The sequence below is a fragment of the Hippopotamus amphibius genome, chromosome 2, assembly GCF_030028045.1.
Source record: "Hippopotamus amphibius kiboko isolate mHipAmp2 chromosome 2, mHipAmp2.hap2, whole genome shotgun sequence".
NCBI classification, from domain to species: domain Eukaryota; kingdom Metazoa; phylum Chordata; class Mammalia; order Artiodactyla; family Hippopotamidae; genus Hippopotamus; species Hippopotamus amphibius.
In genome coordinates, this window is record NC_080187.1 from 222,144,851 (window position 1) to 222,165,944 (window position 21,094).

At 54.3% G+C, this 21,094-nt stretch overlaps 8 non-coding genes across 8 annotated transcripts; all 8 read right to left on the reverse strand.

Annotated features, from left to right (window-relative positions):
* Positions 1–1,264: 1,264 nt before the first annotated feature.
* Positions 1,265–1,345, reverse strand: LOC130847579 (small nucleolar RNA SNORD115). Its single transcript, XR_009052331.1, has one exon. It is a non-coding gene; the product is annotated as a small nucleolar RNA SNORD115 (small nucleolar RNA).
* Positions 1,346–3,850: 2,505 nt separating this feature from the next.
* On the reverse strand, positions 3,851–3,931 carry LOC130847580 (small nucleolar RNA SNORD115). Its single transcript, XR_009052332.1, has one exon. It is a non-coding gene; the product is annotated as a small nucleolar RNA SNORD115 (small nucleolar RNA).
* A 2,504-nt stretch (positions 3,932–6,435) lies between these two features.
* LOC130846933 (small nucleolar RNA SNORD115) lies at positions 6,436–6,516 on the reverse strand. The gene has a single exon (XR_009051728.1). It is a non-coding gene; the product is annotated as a small nucleolar RNA SNORD115 (small nucleolar RNA).
* Positions 6,517–9,021: 2,505 nt separating this feature from the next.
* Positions 9,022–9,102, reverse strand: LOC130847581 (small nucleolar RNA SNORD115). The gene has a single exon (XR_009052333.1). It is a non-coding gene; the product is annotated as a small nucleolar RNA SNORD115 (small nucleolar RNA).
* Positions 9,103–11,606: 2,504 nt separating this feature from the next.
* On the reverse strand, positions 11,607–11,687 carry LOC130847582 (small nucleolar RNA SNORD115). The gene has a single exon (XR_009052334.1). It is a non-coding gene; the product is annotated as a small nucleolar RNA SNORD115 (small nucleolar RNA).
* Positions 11,688–14,192: 2,505 nt separating this feature from the next.
* Positions 14,193–14,273, reverse strand: LOC130846935 (small nucleolar RNA SNORD115). The gene has a single exon (XR_009051730.1). It is a non-coding gene; the product is annotated as a small nucleolar RNA SNORD115 (small nucleolar RNA).
* A 2,505-nt stretch (positions 14,274–16,778) lies between these two features.
* On the reverse strand, positions 16,779–16,859 carry LOC130847584 (small nucleolar RNA SNORD115). The gene has a single exon (XR_009052335.1). It is a non-coding gene; the product is annotated as a small nucleolar RNA SNORD115 (small nucleolar RNA).
* Positions 16,860–19,363: 2,504 nt separating this feature from the next.
* On the reverse strand, positions 19,364–19,444 carry LOC130847585 (small nucleolar RNA SNORD115). Its single transcript, XR_009052336.1, has one exon. It is a non-coding gene; the product is annotated as a small nucleolar RNA SNORD115 (small nucleolar RNA).
* Positions 19,445–21,094: the final 1,650 nt, after the last annotated feature.

A 21,094-nucleotide genomic window follows, 5' to 3' on the forward strand; every position in this document is an offset into this window, starting at 1 on the left:
CTACACGTCAGGTCAATCGAGTTGAATTTCAAGACCCGCCAACAGACCCGGTGGATGGGGAGCCACATCAAGCATTCCTCCTTGGGGAGCACAGAGATTCCCAAACAGGGCCAATTTCTTCTGTGGCAGCATTCCCTACTCTGGCCCGTGCAAGTCCACCAAACAACAGCCATGCAGCTACACCCTCCTCAGCCCCCATCTCGGGACCAACCCTCCCCTTCAGGTCCACAGGGCCTCATGATGGACATGATAATGGGATGCCTAACGGCTCTGCAAAGCCTTCATGGAGGAATGGACACCAGGAAGCCTTTTCTCCTCTGGAGGGGGCTCTCTGACAAAGCAGTGGCTTCCGCAGAGGACAACCAACCCAGGAGAAGCTATGGTCCTGTGTGTGCATGCAGACTGCATCAGAGGCACCATTCGGAACATGTGGCTCCAACAAAGCACCACGTTCCCTCACAGAGTCCTGGCACAACCCCATTGAAGACCAGGGCATGTCTTCCAGCCCTTGAAATAACCAGCAGCATCCTGCCTCCAAGCACCTGAGGATGGGCTCCTGCCTGCCTCTCACCATCTCTAGGCAGGGGGCATGAGCCTTCCCTACTGACAGGTTTTGGGAAGCCATAAAGCACACACCACAAGGGACCATTCCCTCAGTTGGTGATCATACTCTGCCTCTAGGTGCACAGAGGTCTCTAGAGATGTTCCGCCTGGGGCCAAGGAAGAAAACACTGTCTCTACGTGCTCTCTGACTAGAATACAGCTCTAATGAAGGCATGTGAGTGCACCAGATGTGAGCTCATAAATTTGGGGCAGCAGCAGACATTCCTCCTTGGTAGGCAGGAGGTTGCCAAAAGACTACCCAGTACTGGCTGCTGCGAGGGCGGCCAGCCCATAGTTCAACATTCTCTGGGGCCTATCGGTAGCAACCAAAAGAGCCACTCACTGCAAAACATTCCTTCTCTGGTGAGTTCATTCCAAGGCTTGGCCTGAAACACAAAATACAAAGCAGAAAAGCTTAAGGAAAGACTCCACCCATGGCCTCAGAACATGTGGGCCCTGGCACTAGGGAGCAGGATAGAAAACCAAAGGCGGCAACATGCCTTGGATACGTGGAAGCCTCCTACACTCGGAGGATTCACAAGGGATTTCCTCGAGGGAGAGGCTGCTCCAACACCCACACCCACACCCACACCTTCACTCACACTTAGGGCTCGGCAATGGACCAAAAATCCAGGCCATCCTGCCTCTGCATCCCTCCGTTAGGCCTCAGCGTAATCCTATTGAGCATGATTTTTTGGTCATCAGCTCTCTTCAGGACCATATGAGTTCTCATCATCGACCCAACTGAGGCCCTCCTCACTCACCTGCGCCCTGCCACATGTGAAGGCTTACCTCAGATGCTTCCTGCAAAGAAGGATGCCTGAAGGGATGTGCCATTCTGTCGAATCCACGTGCTGGGCCAAGGCTCATGGTGATTGCCCTAGGGAACATAGGCTAAACACAGATCTTCATTTCTCTGGGGACGATGTCTGCCAAGAGGTGAGAAGGACAGCTGTGAGAACTCCAACTCCATGCTAGATGCATTGGGGGACGTGTGTGCCACACGCTCATGCATCGAATGATGCTACAAGAAATACCTGCAGCAATACATCCAGGAACATAGGGCCAAAAGGTACCTCCACGCAGAGACAGGAACACTTAGCTGAAACGCATACAAACAGCTCCCTACCTAGCTTCCTTCCTGCCTCCCTTCCTCCAGAATGCTCTAGCTCCCTCCCTTTTCACCCTCGTCCTTGGCTAACTCCCAACATCCATCCATATTTACAAAGATGAAGGCATGAGTGGACAGGTGGATCAATGCCATCTTATGTACCTTAATACTGTGTCAGGGGCAGATGAAAGAACCAGTACCTATATGTCTCCCCAGGGAAGGACTAGCCTCATGGATCCTCCAGGCAGCACAAGGCCTGGCACCAGGTCTGCTTGGCGGGGACAACACTGGGGATGTGTCTGGGGGAATGGAGACATTCCTCTGGGCCCCACCCTGGTCTGGGCAAGCGTGTGCTGGCCGATGTGACACTCGGCTTATCCATGTGCACAACACCCAGACAATGAGGCCTTTATGTCCCACACAGTGGACATTCACAGGAGCTGTAGGGAGCTCTCTTGGTAGGCAGTGGCTCCCGTAGAGGAAGGCCACCCCAAGAGATGCCACAGGCCTGTATCTGTATGCAGAACCCATGAAAGGGCCTGTCCGACACAACTGGCCTATCTGAGGGCCCATGATCCCTCACAGAGACCTGGCAAACCCCATTCCAGCAAGGGACCTGCCCTTCAGCTCTCACAAGAGCCAAGAGCATCTAGCTGCCAAGTCCCTGATGGAGGGTCCTTGTTGCCTCTCACCACCTCCAGGCCTGGCCCCACACCCTCCCAACCAATGCTTCTTGGAAGTCACTCAAGCACACCCCACAACTGACCATATGCTCAGTACATCCTCGTGCTCTGCCTCGACATGCACAGTGATCTGCGTGGTGGCTCCCCAGGGCACCACGTAATGAAATGGTGCCTCCATGGTCAGTCTTACTACACGTCAGGTCAATCGAGTTGAATTTCAAGACCCGCCAACAGACCCGGTGGATGGGGAGCCACGTCAAGCATTCCTCCTTGGGGAGCACAGAGATTCCCAAACAGGGCCAATTTCTTCTGTGGCAGCATTCCCTACTCTGGCCCGTGCAAGTCCACCAAACAACAGCCATGCAGCTACACCCTCCTCAGCCCCCATCTCGGGACCACCCCTCCCCTTCAGGTCCACAGGGCCTCATGATGGACATGATAATGGGATGCCTAACGGCTCTGCAAAGCCTTCATGGAGGAATGGACACCAGGAAGCCTTTTCTCCTCTGGAGGGGACTCTCTGACAAAGCAGTGGCTTCCGCAGAGGACAACCAACCCAGGAGAAGCTATGGTCCTGTGTGTGCATGCAGACTGCATCAGAGGCCCCATTCGGAACATGTGGCTCCAACAAAGCACCACGTTCCCTCACAGAGTCCTGGCACAACCCCATTGAAGACCAGGGCATGTCTTCCAGCCCTTGAAATAACCAGCAGCATCCTGCCTCCAAGCACCTGATGATGGGCTCCTGCCTGCCTCTCACCATCTCTAGGCAGGGGGCATGAGCCTTCCCTACTGACAGGTTTTGGGAAGCCATAAAGCACACACCACAAGGGACCATTCCCTCAGTTGGTGATCATACTCTGCCTCTAGGTGCACAGAGGTCTCTAGAGATGTTCCGCCTGGTGCCAAGGAAGAAAACACTGTCTCTACGTGCTCTCTGACTAGAATACAGCTCTAATGAAGGCATGTGAGTGCACAAGATGTGAGCTCATAAATTTGGGGCAGCAGCAGACATTCCTCCTTGGTAGGCAGGAGGTTGCCAAAAGACTACCCAGTACTGGCTGCTGCGAGGGCGGCCAGCCCATAGTTCAACATTCTCTGGGGCCTATCGGTAGCAACCAAAAGAGCCACTCACTGCAAAACATTCCTTCTCTGGTGAGTTCATTCCAAGGCTTGGCCTGAAACACAAAATACAAAGCAGAAAAGCTTAAGGAAAGACTCCACCCATGGCCTCAGAACATGTGGGCCCTGGCACTAGGGAGCAGGATAGAAAACCAAAGGCGGCAACATGCCTTGGATACGTGGAAGCCTCCTACACTCGGAGGAGTCACAAGGGATTTCCTCGAGGGAGAGGCTGCTCCAACACTCACACCCACACCCACACCCACACTCACACTTAACGCTCGGCAATGGACCAAAAATCCAGGCCATCCTGCCTCTGCATCCCTCCGTTAGGCCTCAGCGTAATCCTATTGAGCATGATTTTTTGGTCATCAGCTCTCTTCAGGACCATATGAGTTCTCATCATCGACCCAACTGAGGCCCTCCTCACTCACCTGCGCCCTGCCACATGTGAAGGCTTACCTCAGATGCTTCCTGCAAAGAAGGATGCCTGAAGGGATGTGCCATTCTGTCGAATCCACGTGCTGGGCCAAGGCTCATGGTGATTGCCCTAGGGAACATAGGCTAAACACAGATCTTCATTTCTCTGGGGACGATGTCTGCCAAGAGGTGAGAAGGACAGCTGTGAGAACTCCAACTCCATGCTAGATGCATTGGGGGACGTGTGTGCCACACGCTCATGCATCGAATGATGCTACAAGAAATACCTGCAGCAATACATCCAGGATCATAGGGCCAAAAGGTACCTCCACGCAGAGACAGGAACACTTAGCTGAAACGCATACAAACAGCTCCCTACCTAGCTTCCTTCCTGCCTCCCTTCCTCCAGAATGCTCTAGCTCCCTCCCTTTTCACCCTCGTCCTTGGCTAACTCCCAACATCCATCCATATTTACAAAGATGAAGGCATGAGTGGACAGGTGGATCAATGCCATCTTATGTACCTTAATACTGTGTCAGGGGCAGATGAAAGAACCAGTACCTATATGTCTCCCCAGGGAAGGACTAGCCTCATGGATCCTCCAGGCAGCACAAGGCCTGGCACCAGGTCTGCTTGGCGGGGACAACACTGGGGATGTGTCTGGGGGAATGGAGACATTCCTCTGGGCCCCACCCTGGTCTGGGCAAGCGTGTGCTGGCCGATGTGACACTCGGCTTGTCCATGTGCACAACACCCAGACAATGAGGCCTTTATGTCCCACACAGTGGACATTCACAGGAGCTGTAGGGAGCTCTCTTGGTAGGCAGTGGCTCCCGTAGAGGAAGGCCACCCCAAGAGATGCCACAGGCCTGTATCTGTATGCAGAACCCATGAAAGGGCCTGTCCGACACAACTGGCCTATCTGAGGGCCCACGATCCCTCACAGAGACCTGGCAAACCCCATTCCAGCAAGGGACCTGCCCTTCAGCTCTCACAAGAGCCAAGAGCATCTAGCTGCCAAGTCCCTGATGAAGGGTCCTTGTTGCCTCTCACCACCTCCAGGCCTGGCTCCACACCCTCCAACCAATGCTTCTTGGAAGTCACTCAAGCACACCCCACAACTGACCATATGCTCAGTACATCCTCGTGCTCTGCCTCGACATGCACAGAGATCTGCGTGGTGGCTCCCCAGGGCACCACGTAATGAAATGGTGCCTCCATGGTCAGTCTTACTACACATCAGGTCAATCGAGTTGAATTTCAAGACCCGCCAACAGACCCGGTGGATGGGGAGCCACGTCAAGCATTCCTCCTTGGGGAGCACAGAGATTCCCAAACAGGGCCAATTTCTTCTGTGGCAGCATTCCCTACTGTGGCCCGTGCAAGGCCACCAAACAACAGCCATGCAGCTACACCCTCCTCAGCCCCCATCCCGGGACCACCCCTCCCCTTCAGGTCAACAGGGCCTCACGATGGACATGATAATGGGATGCCTAAGGGCTCTGCAAAGCCTTCATGGAGGAATGGACACCCAGAAGCCTTTTTTCCTCTGGAGGGGGCTCTCTGAAAAAGCAGTGGCTTCCGCAGAGGACAACCAACCCAGGAGAAGCTATGGTACCGTGTGTGCATGCAGACTCCATCAGAGGCCCCATTCGGATCAAGTGGCTCCAACAAAGCACCACGTTCCCTCACAGAGTCCTGGCACAACCCCATTGAAGACCAGGGCATGTCTTCCAGCCCTTGAAATAACCAGCAGCATCCTGCCTCCAAGCACCTGAGGATGGGCTCCTGCCTGCCTCTCACCATCTCTAGGCAGGGGGCATGAGCCTTCCCTACTGACAGGTTTTGGGAAGCCATAAAGCACACACCACAAGGGACCATTCCCTCAGTTGGTGATCATACTCTGCCTCTAGGTGCACAGAGGTCTCTAGAGATGTTCCGCCTGGGGCCAAGGAAGAAAACACTGCCTCTACGTGCTCTCTGACTAGAATACAGCTCTAATGAAGGCATGTGAGTGCACCAGATGTGAGCTCATAAATTTGGGGCAGCAGCAGACATTCCTCCTTGGTAGGCAGGAGGTTGCCAAAAGACTACCCTGTACTGGCTGCTGCGAGGGCGGCCAGCCCATACTTCAACATTCTCTGGGGCCTATCGGTAGCAACCAAAAGAGCCACTCACTGCAAAACATTCTGGCTGTGGTGAGTCCATTCCAAGGCTTGGCCTGAAACACAAAATTCAAAGAAGAAAAGCTTAAGGAAAGACTCCACCCATGGCCTCAGAACATGTGGGCCCTGGCACTAGGGAGCAGGATAGAAAACCAAAGGCGGCAACATGTCTTGGATACGTGGAAGCCTCCTACACTCGCAGGAGTCACAAGGGATTTCCTCGAGGGAGAGGCTGCTCCAACACCCACACCCACACCCACACCCACACCCACACCTAGGGCTCTGCAATGGACCAAAAATCCAGGCCATCCTGCCTCTGCATCCCTCCGTTAGGCCTCAGCGTAATCCTATTGAGCATGATTTTTTGGTCATCAGTTATCTTCAGGACCATATGAGTTCTCATCATCGACCCAACTGAGGCCCTCCTCATTCACCTGCGCCCTGCCACATGTGAAGGCTTACCTCAGATGCTTCCTGCAAAGAAGGATGCCTGAAGGGATGTGCCATTCTGTCGAATCCACGTGCTGTGCCAAGGCTCATGGTGATTGCCCTAGGGAACATAGGCTAAACACAGATCTTCATTTCTCGGGGGACGATGTCTGCCAAGAGGTGAGAAGGACAGCTGTGAGAACTCCAACTCCATGCTAGATGCATTGGGGGACGTGTGTGCCACACGCTCATGCATCGAATGATGCTACAAGAAATACCTGCAGCAATACATCCAGGATCATAGGGCCCAAAAGTACCTCCACGCAGAGACAGGAACACTTAGCTGAAACGCATACAAACAGCTCCCTACCTAGCTTCCTTCCTGCCTCCCTTCCTCCAGAATGCTCTAGCTCCCTCCCTTTCGACCCTCGTCCTTGGCTCACTCCCTCCATCCATCCATATTTACAAAGATGAAGGCATGAGTGGACAGGTGGATCAATGCCATCTTATGTACCTTAATACTGTGTCAGGGGCAGATGAAAGAACCAGTACCTATATGTCTCCCCAGGGAAGGACTAGCCTCATGGATCCTCCAGGCAGCACAAGGCCTGGCACCAGGTCTGCTTGGCGGGGACAACACTGGGGATGTGTCTGGGGGAATGGAGACATTCCTCTGGGCCCCACCCTGGTCTGGGCAAGCGTGTGCTGGCCGATGTGACACTCGGCTTGTCCATGTGCACAACACCCAGACAATGAGGCCTTTATGTCCCACACAGTGGACATTCACAGGAGCTGTAGGGAGCTCTCTTGGTAGGCAGTGGCTCCCGTAGAGGAAGGCCACCCCAAGAGATGCCACAGGCCTGTATCTGTATGCAGAACCCATGAAAGGGCCTGTCCGACACAACTGGCCTATCTGAGGGCCCATGATCCCTCACAGAGACCTGGCAAACCCCATTCCAGCAAGGGACCTGCCCTTCAGCTCTCACAAGAGCCAAGAGCATCTAGCTGCCAAGTCCCTGATGGAGGGTCCTTGTTGCCTCTCACCACCTCCAGGCCTGGCCCCACACCCTCCCAACCAACGCTTCTTGGAAGTCACTCAAGCACACCCCACAACTGACCATATGCTCAGTACATCCTCGTGCTCTGCCTCGACATGCACAGAGATCTGCGTGGTGGCTCCCCAGGGCACCACGTAATGAAATGGTGCCTCCATGGTCAGTCTTACTACACGTCAGGTCAATCGAGTTGAATTTCAAGACCCGCCAACAGACCCGGTGGATGGGGAGCCACGTCAAGCATTCCTCCTTGGGGAGCACAGAGATTCCCAAACAGGGCCATTTTCTTCTGTGGCAGCATTCCGTACTCTGGCCCGTGCAAGTCCTCCAAACAACAGCCATGCAGCTACACCCTCCTCAGCCCCCATCCCGGGACCACCCCTCCCCTTCAGGTCAACAGGGCCTCACGATGGACATGATAATGGGTTGCCTAAGGGCTCTTCAAAGCCTTCATGGAGGAATGGACACCCAGAAGCCTTTTTTCCTCAGGAGGGGGCTCTCTGAGAAAGCAGTGGCTTCTGCAAAGGACAACCAACCCAGGAGAAGCTATGGTCCTGTGTGTGCATGCAGACTCCATCAGAGGCCCCATTCGGATCAAGTGGCTCCAACAAAGCACCACGTTCCCTCACAGAGTCCTGGCACAACCCCATTGAAGACCAGGGCATGTCTTCCAGCCCTTGAAATAACCAGCAGCATCCTGCCTCCAAGCACCTGAGGATGGGCTCCTGCCTGCCTCTCACCATCTCTAGGCAGGGGGCATGAGCCTTCCCTACTGACAGGTTTTGGGAAGCCATAAAGCACACACCACAAGGGACCATTCCCTCAGTTGGTGATCATACTCTGCCTCTAGGTGCACAGAGCTCTCTAGAGATGTTCCGCCTGGGGCCAAGGAAGAAAACACTGCCTCTACGTGCTCTCTGACTAGAATACAGCTCTAATGAAGGCATGTGAGTGCACCAGATGTGAGCTCATAAATTTGGGGCAGCAGCAGACATTCTTCCTTGGTAGGCAGGAGGTTGCCAAAAGACTACCCTGTACTGGCTGCTGCGAGGGCGGCCAGCCCATAGTTCAACATTCTCTGGGGCCTATCGGTAGCAACCAAAAGAGCCACTCACTGCGGAACACTCTGGCTGTGGTGAGTCCATTCCAAGGCTTGGCCTGAAACACAAAATTCAAAGAAGAAAAGCTTAAGGAAAGACTCCACCCATGGCCTCAGAACATGTGGGCCCTGGCACTAGGGAGCAGGATAGAAAACCAAAGGCGGCAACATGTCTTCGATACGTGGAAGCCTCCTACACTCGGAGGAGTCACAAGGGATTTCCTCGAGGGAGAGGCTGCTCCAACACCCACACCCACACCCACACCCACACCCACACCTAGGGCTCTGCAATGGACCAAAAATCCAGGCCATCCTGCCACTGCATCCCTCCGTTAGGCCTCAGCGTAATCCTATTGAGCATGATTTTTTGGTCATCAGCTCTCTTCAGGACCATATGAGTTCTCATCATCGACCCAACTGAGGCCCTCCTCACTCACCTGCGCCCTGCCACATGTGAAGGCTTACCTCAGATGCTTCCTGCAAAGAAGGATGCCTGAAGGGATGTGCCATTCTGTCGAATCCGCGTGCTGGGCCAAAGCTCATGGTGATTGACCTAGGGAACATAGGCCAAACACAGAATTTCATTTCTCGGGGGACGATGTCTGCCAAGAGGTGAGAAGGACAGCTGTGAGAACTCCAACTCCATGCTAGATGCATTGGGGGACGTGTGTGCCACACGCTCATGCATCGAATGATGCTACAAGAAATACCTGCAGCAATACATCCAGGAACATAGGGCCCAAAGGTACCTCCACGCAGAGACTGGAGCACTTAGCTGAAACGCATACAAACAGCTCCCTACCTAGCTTCCTTCCTGCCTCCCTTCCTCCAGAATGCTCTAGCTCCCTCCCTTTCGACCCTCGTCCTTGGCTCACTCCTTCCATCCATCCATATTTACAAAGATGAAGGCATGAGTGGACAGGTGGATCAATGCCATCTTATGTACCTTAATACTGTGTCAGGGGCAGATGAAAGAACCAGTACCTATATGTCTCCCCAGGGAAGGACTAGCCTCATGGATCCTCCAGGCAGCACAAGGCCTGGCACCAGGTCTGCTTGGCGGGGACCACACTGGGGATGTGTCTGGGGGAATGGAGACATTCCTCTGGGCCCCACCCTGGTCTGGGCAAGCGTGTGCTGGCCGATGTGACACTCGGCTTGTCCATGTGCACAACACCCAGACAATGAGGCCTTTATGTCCCACACAGTGGACATTCACAGGAGCTGTAGGGAGCTCTCTTGGTAGGCAGTGGCTCCCGTAGAGGAAGGCCACCCCAAGAGATGCCACAGGCCTGTATCTGTATGCAGAACCCAGGAAAGGGCCTGTCCGACACAACTGGCCTATCTGAGGGCCCATGATCCCTCACAGAGACCTGGCAAACCCCATTCCAGCAAGGGACCTGCCCTTCAGCTCTCACAAGAGCCAAGAGCATCTAGCTGCCAAGTCCCTGATGAAGGGTCCTTGTTGCCTCTCACCACCTCCAGGCCTGTCCCCACACCCTCCAACCAATGCTTCTTGGAAGTCACTCAAGCACACCCCACAACTGACCATATGCTCAGTACATCCTCGTGCTCTGCCTCGACATGCACAGAGATCTGCGTGGTGGCTCCCCAGGGCACCACGTAATGAAATGGTGCCTCCATGGTCAGTCTTACTACACATCAGGTCAATCGAGTTGAATTTCAAGACCCGCCAACAGACCCGGTGGATGGGGAGCCACGTCAAGCATTCCTCCTTGGGGAGCACAGAGATTCCCAAACAGGGCCAATTTCTTCTGTGGCAGCATTCCCTACTCTGGCCCGTGCAAGGCCACCAAACAACAGCCATGCAGCTACACCCTCCTCAGCCCCCATCCCGGGACCACCCCTCCCCTTCAGGTCAACAGGGCCTCACGATGGACATGATAATGGGATGCCTAAGGGCTCTGCAAAGCCTTCATGGAGGAATGGACACCCAGAAGCCTTTTCTCCTCTGGAGGGGGCTCTCTGAAAAAGCAGTGGCTTCCGCAGAGGACAACCAACCCAGGAGAAGCTATGGTCCCGTGTGTGCATGCAGACTCCATCAGAGGCCCCATTCGGAACATGTGGCTCCAACAAAGCACCACGTTCCCTCACAGAGTCCTGGCACAACCCCATTGAAGACCAGGGCATGTCTTCCAGCCCTTGAAATAACCAGCAGCATCCTGCCTCCAAGCACCTGAGGATGGGCTCCTGCCTGCCTCTCACCATCTCTAGGCAGGGGGCATGAGCCTTCCCTACTGACAGGTTTTGGGAAGCCATAAAGCACACACCACAAGGGACCATTCCCTCAGTTGGTGATCATACTCTGCCTCTAGGTGCACAGAGGTCTTTAGAGATGTTCCGCCTGGGGCCAAGGAAGAAAACACTGCCTCTACGTGCTCTCTGACTAGAATACAGCTCTAATGAAGGCATGTGAGTGCACCAGATGTGAGCTCATAAATTTGGGGCAGCAGCAGACATTCCTCCTTGGTAGGCAGGAGGTTGCCAAAAGACTACCCTGTACTGGCTGCTGCGAGGGCGGCCAGCCCATAGTTCAACATTCTCTGGGGCCTATCGGTAGCAACCAAAAGAGCCACTCACTGCAAAACATTCTGGCTGTGGTGAGTCCATTCCAAGGCTTTGCCTGAAACACAAAATTCAAAGAAGGAAAGCTTAAGGAAAGACTCCACCCATGGCCTCAGAACATGTGGGCCCTGGCACTAGGGAGCAGGATAGAAAACCAAAGGCGGCAACATGTCTTGGATACGTGGAAGCCTCCTACACTCGCAGGAGTCACAAGGGATTTCCTCGAGGGAGAGGCTGCTCCAACACCCACACCCACACCCACACCCACACCCACACCTAGGGCTCTGCAATGGACCAAAAATCCAGGCCATCCTGCCTCTGCATCCCTCCGTTAGGCCTCAGCGTAATCCTATTGAGCATGATTTTTTGGTCATCAGCTCTCTTCAGGACCATATGAGTTCTCATCATCGACCCAACTGAGGCCCTCCTCATTCACCTGCGCCCTGCCACATGTGAAGGCTTACCTCAGATGCTTCCTGCAAAGAAGGATGCCTGAAGGGATGTGCCATTCTGTCGAATCCACGTGCTGGGCCAAGGCTCATGGTGATTGCCCTAGGGAACATAGGCTAAACACAGATCTTCATTTCTCTGGGGACGATGTCTGCCAAGAGGTGAGAAGGACAGCTGTGAGAACTCCAACTCCATGCTAGATGCATTGGGGGACGTGTGTGCCACACGCTCATGCATCGAATGATGCTACAAGAAATACCTGCAGCAATACATCCAGGATCATAGGGCCCAAAAGTACCTCCATGCAGAGACAGGAACACTTAGCTGAAACGCATACAAACAGCTCCCTACCTAGCTTCCTTCCTGCCTCCCTTCCTCCAGAATGCTCTAGCTCCCTCCCTTTCGACCCTCGTCCTTGGCTCACTCCCTCCATCCATCCACATTTAGAAAGATGAAGGCATGAGTGGACAGGTGGATCAATGCCATCTTATGTACCTTAATACTGTGTCAGGGGCAGATGAAAGAACCAGTACCTATATGTCTCCCCAGGGAAGGACTAGCCTCATGGATCCTCCAGGCAGCACAAGGCCTGGCACCAGGTCTGCTTGGCGGGGACAACACTGGGGATGTGTCTGGGGGAATGGAGACATTCCTCTGGGCCCCACCCTGGTCTGGGCAAGCGTGTGCTGGCCGATGTGACACTCGGCTTGTCCATGTGCACAACACCCAGACAATGAGGCCTTTATGTCCCACACAGTGGACATTCACAGGAGCTGTAGGGAGCTCTCTTGGTAGGCAGTGGCTCCCGTAGAGGAAGGCCACCCCAAGAGATGCCACAGGCCTGTATCTGTATGCAGAACCCAGGAAAGGGCCTGTCCGACACAACTGGCCTATCTGAGGGCCCATGATCCCTCACAGAGACCTGGCAAACCCCATTCCAGCAAGGGACCTGCCCTTCAGCTCTCACAAGAGCCAAGAGCATCTAGCTGCCAAGTCCCTGATGGAGGGTCCTTGTTGCCTCTCACCACCTCCAGGCCTGGCCCCACACCCTCCCAACCAACGCTTCTTGGAAGTCACTCAAGCACATCCCACAACTGACCATATGCTCAGTCCATCCTCGTGCTCTGCCTCGACATGCACAGAGATCTGCGTGGTGGCTCCCCAGGGCACCACGTAATGAAATGGTGCCTCAATGGTCAGTCTTTCTACACGTCAGGTCAATCGAGTTGAATTTCAAAACCCACAATCAGACCCGGTGGAAGGGGAGCCACGTCAAGCATTCCTCCTTGGGGAGCACAGAGATTCCCAAACAGGGCCAATTTCTTCTGTGGCAGCATTCCCTACTGTGGCCCGTGCAAGTCCACCAAACAACAGCCATGCAGCTACACCCTCCTCAGCCCACATCGCGGTACCACCCCTCCCCTTCAGGTCAACAGGGCCTCACGATGGACATGATAATGGGATGCCTAAGGGCTCTGCAAAGCCTTCATGGAGGAATGGACACCCAGAAGCCTTTTTTCCTCTGGAGGGGGCTCTCTGACAAAGCAGTGGCTTCCGCAGAGGACAACCAACCCAGGAGAAGCTATGGTCCCGTGTGTGCATGCAGACTCCATCAGAGGCCCCATTCGGATCAAGTGGCTCCATCAAAGCACCACATTCCCTCACAGAGTCCTGGCACAACCCCACTGAAGACCAGGGCATGTCTTCCAGCCCTTGAAATAACCAGCAGCATCCTGCCTCCAAGCACCTGAGGATGGGCTCCTGCCTGCCTCTCACCATCTCTAGGCAGGGGGCATGAGCCTTCCCTACTGACAGGTTTTGGGAAGCCATAAAGCACACACCACAAGGGACCATTCCCTCAGTTGGTGATCATACTCTACCTCTAGGTGCACAGAGGTCTCTAGAGATGTTCCGCCTGGGGCCAAGGAAGAAAACACTGCCTCTACGTGCTCTCTGACTAGAATACAGCTCTAATGAAGGCATGTGAGTGCACCAGATGTGAGCTCATAAATTTGGGGCAGCAGCAGACATTCCTCCTTGGTAGGCAGGAGGTTGCCAAAAGACTACCCTGTACTGGCTGCTGCGAGGGCGGCCAGCCCATAGTTCAACATTCTCTGGGGCCTATCGGTAGCAACCAAAAGAGCCACTCACTGCAAAACATTCTGGCTGTGGTGAGTCCATTCCAAGGCTTGGCCTGAAACACAAAATTCAAAGAAGAAAAGCTTAAGGAAAGACTCCACCCATGGCCTCAGAACATGTGGGCCCTGGCACTAGGGAGCAGGATAGAAAACCAAAGGCGGCAACATGTCTTGGATACGTGGAAGCCTCCTACACTCGCAGGAGTCACAAGGGATTTCCTCGAGGGAGAGGCTGCTCCAACACCCACACCCACACCCACACCCACACCCACACCTAGGGCTCTGCAATGGACCAAAAATCCAGGCCATCCTGCCTCTGCATCCCTCCGTTAGGCCTCAGCGTAATCCTATTGAGCATGATTTTTTGGTCATCAGTTATCTTCAGGACCATATGAGTTCTCATCATCGACCCAACTGAGGCCCTCCTCATTCACCTGCGCCCTGCCACATGTGAAGGCTTACCTCAGATGCTTCCTGCAAAGAAGGATGCCTGAAGGGATGTGCCATTCTGTCGAATCCACGTGCTGTGCCAAGGCTCATGGTGATTGCCCTAGGGAACATAGGCTAAACACAGATCTTCATTTCTCTGGGGACGATGTCTGCCAAGAGGTGAGAAGGACAGCTGTGAGAACTCCAACTCCATGCTAGATGCATTGGGGGACGTGTGTGCCACACGCTCATGCATCGAATGATGCTACAAGAAATACCTGCAGCAATACATCCAGGATCATAGGGCCCAAAAGTACCTCCACGCAGAGACAGGAACACTTAGCTGAAACGCATACAAACAGCTCCCTACCTAGCTTCCTTCCTGCCTCCCTTCCTCCAGAATGCTCTAGCTCCCTCCCTTTCGACCCTCGTCCTTGGCTCACTCCCTCCATCCATCCATATTTACAAAGATGAAGGCATGAGTGGACAGGTGGATCAATGCCATCTTATGTACCTTAATACTGTGTCAGGGGCAGATGAAAGAACCAGTACCTATATGTCTCCCCAGGGAAGGACTAGCCTCATGGATCCTCCAGGCAGCACAAGGCCTGGCACCAGGTCTGCTTGGCGGGGACAACACTGGGGATGTGTCTGGGGGAATGGAGACATTCCTCTGGGCCCCACCCTGGTCTGGGCAAGCGTGTGCTGGCCGATGTGACACTCGGCTTGTCCATGTGCACAACACCCAGACAATGAGGCCTTTATGTCCCACACAGTGGACATTCACAGGAGCTGTAGGGAGCTCTCTTGGTAGGCAGTGGCTCCCGTAGAGGAAGGCCACCCCAAGAGATGCCACAGGCCTGTATCTGTATGCAGAACCCATGAAAGGGCCTGTCCGACACAACTGGCCTATCTGAGGGCCCATGATCCCTCACAGAGACCTGGCAAACCCCATTCCAGCAAGGGACCTGCCCTTCAGCTCTCACAAGAGCCAAGAGCATCTAGCTGCCAAGTCCCTGATGGAGGGTCCTTGTTGCCTCTCACCACCTCCAGGCCTGGCCCCACACCCTCCCAACCAACGCTTCTTGGAAGTCACTCAAGCACACCCCACAACTGACCATATGCTCAGTACATCCTCGTGCTCTGCCTCGACATGCACAGAGATCTGCGTGGTGGCTCCCCAGGGCACCACGTAATGAAATGGTGCCTCCATGGTCAGTCTTACTACACGTCAGGTCAATCGAGTTGAATTTCAAGACCCGCCAACAGACCCGGTGGATGGGGAGCCACGTCAAGCATTCCTCCTTGGGGAGCACAGAGATTCCCAAACAGGGCCATTTTCTTCTGTGGCAGCATTCCGTACTCTGGCCCGTGCAAGTCCTCCAAACAACAGCCATGCAGCTACACCCTCCTCAGCCCCCATCCCGGGACCACCCCTCCCCTTCAGGTCAACAGGGCCTCACGATGGACATGATAATGGGTTGCCTAAGGGCTCTTCAAAGCCTTCATGGAGGAATGGACACCCAGAAGCCTTTTTTCCTCAGGAGGGGGCTCTCTGAGAAAGCAGTGGCTTCTGCAAAGGACAACCAACCCAGGAGAAGCTATGGTCCTGTGTGTGCATGCAGACTCCATCAGAGGCCCCATTCGGATCAAGTGGCTCCAACAAAGCACCACGTTCCCTCACAGAGTCCTGGCACAACCCCATTGAAGACCAGGGCATGTCTTCCAGCCCTTGAAATAACCAGCAGCATCCTGCCTCCAAGCACCTGAGGATGGGCTCCTGCCTGCCTCTCACCATCTCTAGGCAGGGGGCATGAGCCTTCCCTACTGACAGGTTTTGGGAAGCCATAAAGCACACACCACAAGGGACCATTCCCTCAGTTGGTGATCATACTCTGCCTCTAGGTGCACAGAGCTCTCTAGAGATGTTCCGCCTGGGGCCAAGGAAGAAAACACTGCCTCTACGTGCTCTCTGACTAGAATACAGCTCTAATGAAGGCATGTGAGTGCACCAGATGTGAGCTCATAAATTTGGGGCAGCAGCAGACATTCTTCCTTGGTAGGCAGGAGGTTGCCAAAAGACTACCCTGTACTGGCTGCTGCGAGGGCGGCCAGCCCATAGTTCAACATTCTCTGGGGCCTATCGGTAGCAACCAAAAGAGCCACTCACTGCGGAACACTCTGGCTGTGGTGAGTCCATTCCAAGGCTTGGCCTGAAACACAAAATTCAAAGAAGAAAAGCTTAAGGAAAGACTCCACCCATGGCCTCAGAACATGTGGGCCCTGGCACTAGGGAGCAGGATAGAAAACCAAAGGCGGCAACATGTCTTCGATACGTGGAAGCCTCCTACACTCGGAGGAGTCACAAGGGATTTCCTCGAGGGAGAGGCTGCTCCAACACCCACACCCACACCCACACCCACACCCACACCTAGGGCTCTGCAATGGACCAAAAATCCAGGCCATCCTGCCACTGCATCCCTCCGTTAGGCCTCAGCGTAATCCTATTGAGCATGATTTTTTGGTCATCAGCTCTCTTCAGGACCATATGAGTTCTCATCATCGACCCAACTGAGGCCCTCCTCACTCACCTGCGCCCTGCCACATGTGAAGGCTTACCTCAGATGCTTCCTGCAAAGAAGGATGCCTGAAGGGATGTGCCATTCTGTCGAATCCGCGTGCTGGGCCAAAGCTCATGGTGATTGACCTAGGGAACATAGGCCAAACACAGAATTTCATTTCTCGGGGGACGATGTCTGCCAAGAGGTGAGAAGGACAGCTGTGAGAACTCCAACTCCATGCTAGATGCATTGGGGGACGTGTGTGCCACACGCTCATGCATCGAATGATGCTACAAGAAATACCTGCAGCAATACATCCAGGAACATAGGGCCCAAAGGTACCTCCACGCAGAGACTGGAGCACTTAGCTGAAACGCATACAAACAGCTCCCTACCTAGCTTCCTTCCTGCCTCCCTTCCTCCAGAATGCTCTAGCTCCCTCCCTTTCGACCCTCGTCCTTGGCTCACTCCTTCCATCCATCCATATTTACAAAGATGAAGGCATGAGTGGACAGGTGGATCAATGCCATCTTATGTACCTTAATACTGTGTCAGGGGCAGATGAAAGAACCAGTACCTATATGTCTCCCCAGGGAAGGACTAGCCTCATGGATCCTCCAGGCAGCACAAGGCCTGGCACCAGGTCTGCTTGGCGGGGACCACACTGGGGATGTGTCTGGGGGAATGGAGACATTCCTCTGGGCCCCACCCTGGTCTGGGCAAGCGTGTGCTGGCCGATGTGACACTCGGCTTGTCCATGTGCACAACACCCAGACAATGAGGCCTTTATGTCCCACACAGTGGACATTCACAGGAGCTGTAGGGAGCTCTCTTGGTAGGCAGTGGCTCCCGTAGAGGAAGGCCACCCCAAGAGATGCCACAGGCCTGTATCTGTATGCAGAACCCAGGAAAGGGCCTGTCCGACACAACTGGCCTATCTGAGGGCCCATGATCCCTCACAGAGACCTGGCAAACCCCATTCCAGCAAGGGACCTGCCCTTCAGCTCTCACAAGAGCCAAGAGCATCTAGCTGCCAAGTCCCTGATGAAGGGTCCTTGTTGCCTCTCACCACCTCCAGGCCTGTCCCCACACCCTCCAACCAATGCTTCTTGGAAGTCACTCAAGCACACCCCACAACTGACCATATGCTCAGTACATCCTCGTGCTCTGCCTCGACATGCACAGAGATCTGCGTGGTGGCTCCCCAGGGCACCACGTAATGAAATGGTGCCTCCATGGTCAGTCTTACTACACATCAGGTCAATCGAGTTGAATTTCAAGACCCGCCAACAGACCCGGTGGATGGGGAGCCACGTCAAGCATTCCTCCTTGGGGAGCACAGAGATTCCCAAACAGGGCCAATTTCTTCTGTGGCAGCATTCCCTACTCTGGCCCGTGCAAGGCCACCAAACAACAGCCATGCAGCTACACCCTCCTCAGCCCCCATCCCGGGACCACCCCTCCCCTTCAGGTCAACAGGGCCTCACGATGGACATGATAATGGGATGCCTAAGGGCTCTGCAAAGCCTTCATGGAGGAATGGACACCCAGAAGCCTTTTCTCCTCTGGAGGGGGCTCTCTGAAAAAGCAGTGGCTTCCGCAGAGGACAACCAACCCAGGAGAAGCTATGGTCCCGTGTGTGCATGCAGACTCCATCAGAGGCCCCATTCGGAACATGTGGCTCCAACAAAGCACCACGTTCCCTCACAGAGTCCTGGCACAACCCCATTGAAGACCAGGGCATGTCTTCCAGCCCTTGAAATAACCAGCAGCATCCTGCCTCCAAGCACCTGAGGATGGGCTCCTGCCTGCCTCTCACCATCTCTAGGCAGGGGGCATGAGCCTTCCCTACTGACAGGTTTTGGGAAGCCATAAAGCACACACCACAAGGGACCATTCCCTCAGTTGGTGATCATACTCTGCCTCTAGGTGCACAGAGGTCTTTAGAGATGTTCCGCCTGGGGCCAAGGAAGAAAACACTGCCTCTACGTGCTCTCTGACTAGAATACAGCTCTAATGAAGGCATGTGAGTGCACCAGATGTGAGCTCATAAATTTGGGGCAGCAGCAGACATTCCTCCTTGGTAGGCAGGAGGTTGCCAAAAGACTACCCTGTACTGGCTGCTGCGAGGGCGGCCAGCCCATAGTTCAACATTCTCTGGGGCCTATCGGTAGCAACCAAAAGAGCCACTCACTGCAAAACATTCTGGCTGTGGTGAGTCCATTCCAAGGCTTTGCCTGAAACACAAAATTCAAAGAAGGAAAGCTTAAGGAAAGACTCCACCCATGGCCTCAGAACATGTGGGCCCTGGCACTAGGGAGCAGGATAGAAAACCAAAGGCGGCAACATGTCTTGGATACGTGGAAGCCTCCTACACTCGCAGGAGTCACAAGGGATTTCCTCGAGGGAGAGGCTGCTCCAACACCCACACCCACACCCACACCCACACCCACACCTAGGGCTCTGCAATGGACCAAAAATCCAGGCCATCCTGCCTCTGCATCCCTCCGTTAGGCCTCAGCGTAATCCTATTGAGCATGATTTTTTGGTCATCAGCTCTCTTCAGGACCATATGAGTTCTCATCATCGACCCAACTGAGGCCCTCCTCATTCACCTGCGCCCTGCCACATGTGAAGGCTTACCTCAGATGCTTCCTGCAAAGAAGGATGCCTGAAGGGATGTGCCATTCTGTCGAATCCACGTGCTGGGCCAAGGCTCATGGTGATTGCCCTAGGGAACATAGGCTAAACACAGATCTTCATTTCTCTGGGGACGATGTCTGCCAAGAGGTGAGAAGGACAGCTGTGAGAACTCCAACTCCATGCTAGATGCATTGGGGGACGTGTGTGCCACACGCTCATGCATCGAATGATGCTACAAGAAATACCTGCAGCAATACATCCAGGATCATAGGGCCCAAAAGTACCTCCATGCAGAGACAGGAACACTTAGCTGAAACGCATACAAACAGCTCCCTACCTAGCTTCCTTCCTGCCTCCCTTCCTCCAGAATGCTCTAGCTCCCTCCCTTTCGACCCTCGTCCTTGGCTCACTCCCTCCATCCATCCACATTTAGAAAGATGAAGGCATGAGTGGACAGGTGGATCAATGCCATCTTATGTACCTTAATACTGTGTCAGGGGCAGATGAAAGAACCAGTACCTATATGTCTCCCCAGGGAAGGACTAGCCTCATGGATCCTCCAGGCAGCACAAGGCCTGGCACCAGGTCTGCTTGGCGGGGACAACACTGGGGATGTGTCTGGGGGAATGGAGACATTCCTCTGGGCCCCACCCTGGTCTGGGCAAGCGTGTGCTGGCCGATGTGACACTCGGCTTGTCCATGTGCACAACACCCAGACAATGAGGCCTTTATGTCCCACACAGTGGACATTCACAGGAGCTGTAGGGAGCTCTCTTGGTAGGCAGTGGCTCCCGTAGAGGAAGGCCACCCCAAGAGATGCCACAGGCCTGTATCTGTATGCAGAACCCAGGAAAGGGCCTGTCCGACACAACTGGCCTATCTGAGGGCCCATGATCCCTCACAGAGACCTGGCAAACCCCATTCCAGCAAGGGACCTGCCCTTCAGCTCTCACAAGAGCCAAGAGCATCTAGCTGCCAAGTCCCTGATGGAGGGTCCTTGTTGCCTCTCACCACCTCCAGGCCTGGCCCCACACCCTCCCAACCAACGCTTCTTGGAAGTCACTCAAGCACATCCCACAACTGACCATATGCTCAGTCCATCCTCGTGCTCTGCCTCGACATGCACAGAGATCTGCGTGGTGGCTCCCCAGGGCACCACGTAATGAAATGGTGCCTCAATGGTCAGTCTTTCTACACGTCAGGTCAATCGAGTTGAATTTCAAAACCCACAATCAGACCCGGTGGAAGGGGAGCCACGTCAAGCATTCCTCCTTGGGGAGCACAGAGATTCCCAAACAGGGCCAATTTCTTCTGTGGCAGCATTCCCTACTGTGGCCCGTGCAAGTCCACCAAACAACAGCCATGCAGCTACACCCTCCTCAGCCCACATCGCGGTACCACCCCTCCCCTTCAGGTCAACAGGGCCTCACGATGGACATGATAATGGGATGCCTAAGGGCTCTGCAAAGCCTTCATGGAGGAATGGACACCCAGAAGCCTTTTTTCCTCTGGAGGGGGCTCTCTGACAAAGCAGTGGCTTCCGCAGAGGACAACCAACCCAGGAGAAGCTATGGTCCCGTGTGTGCATGCAGACTCCATC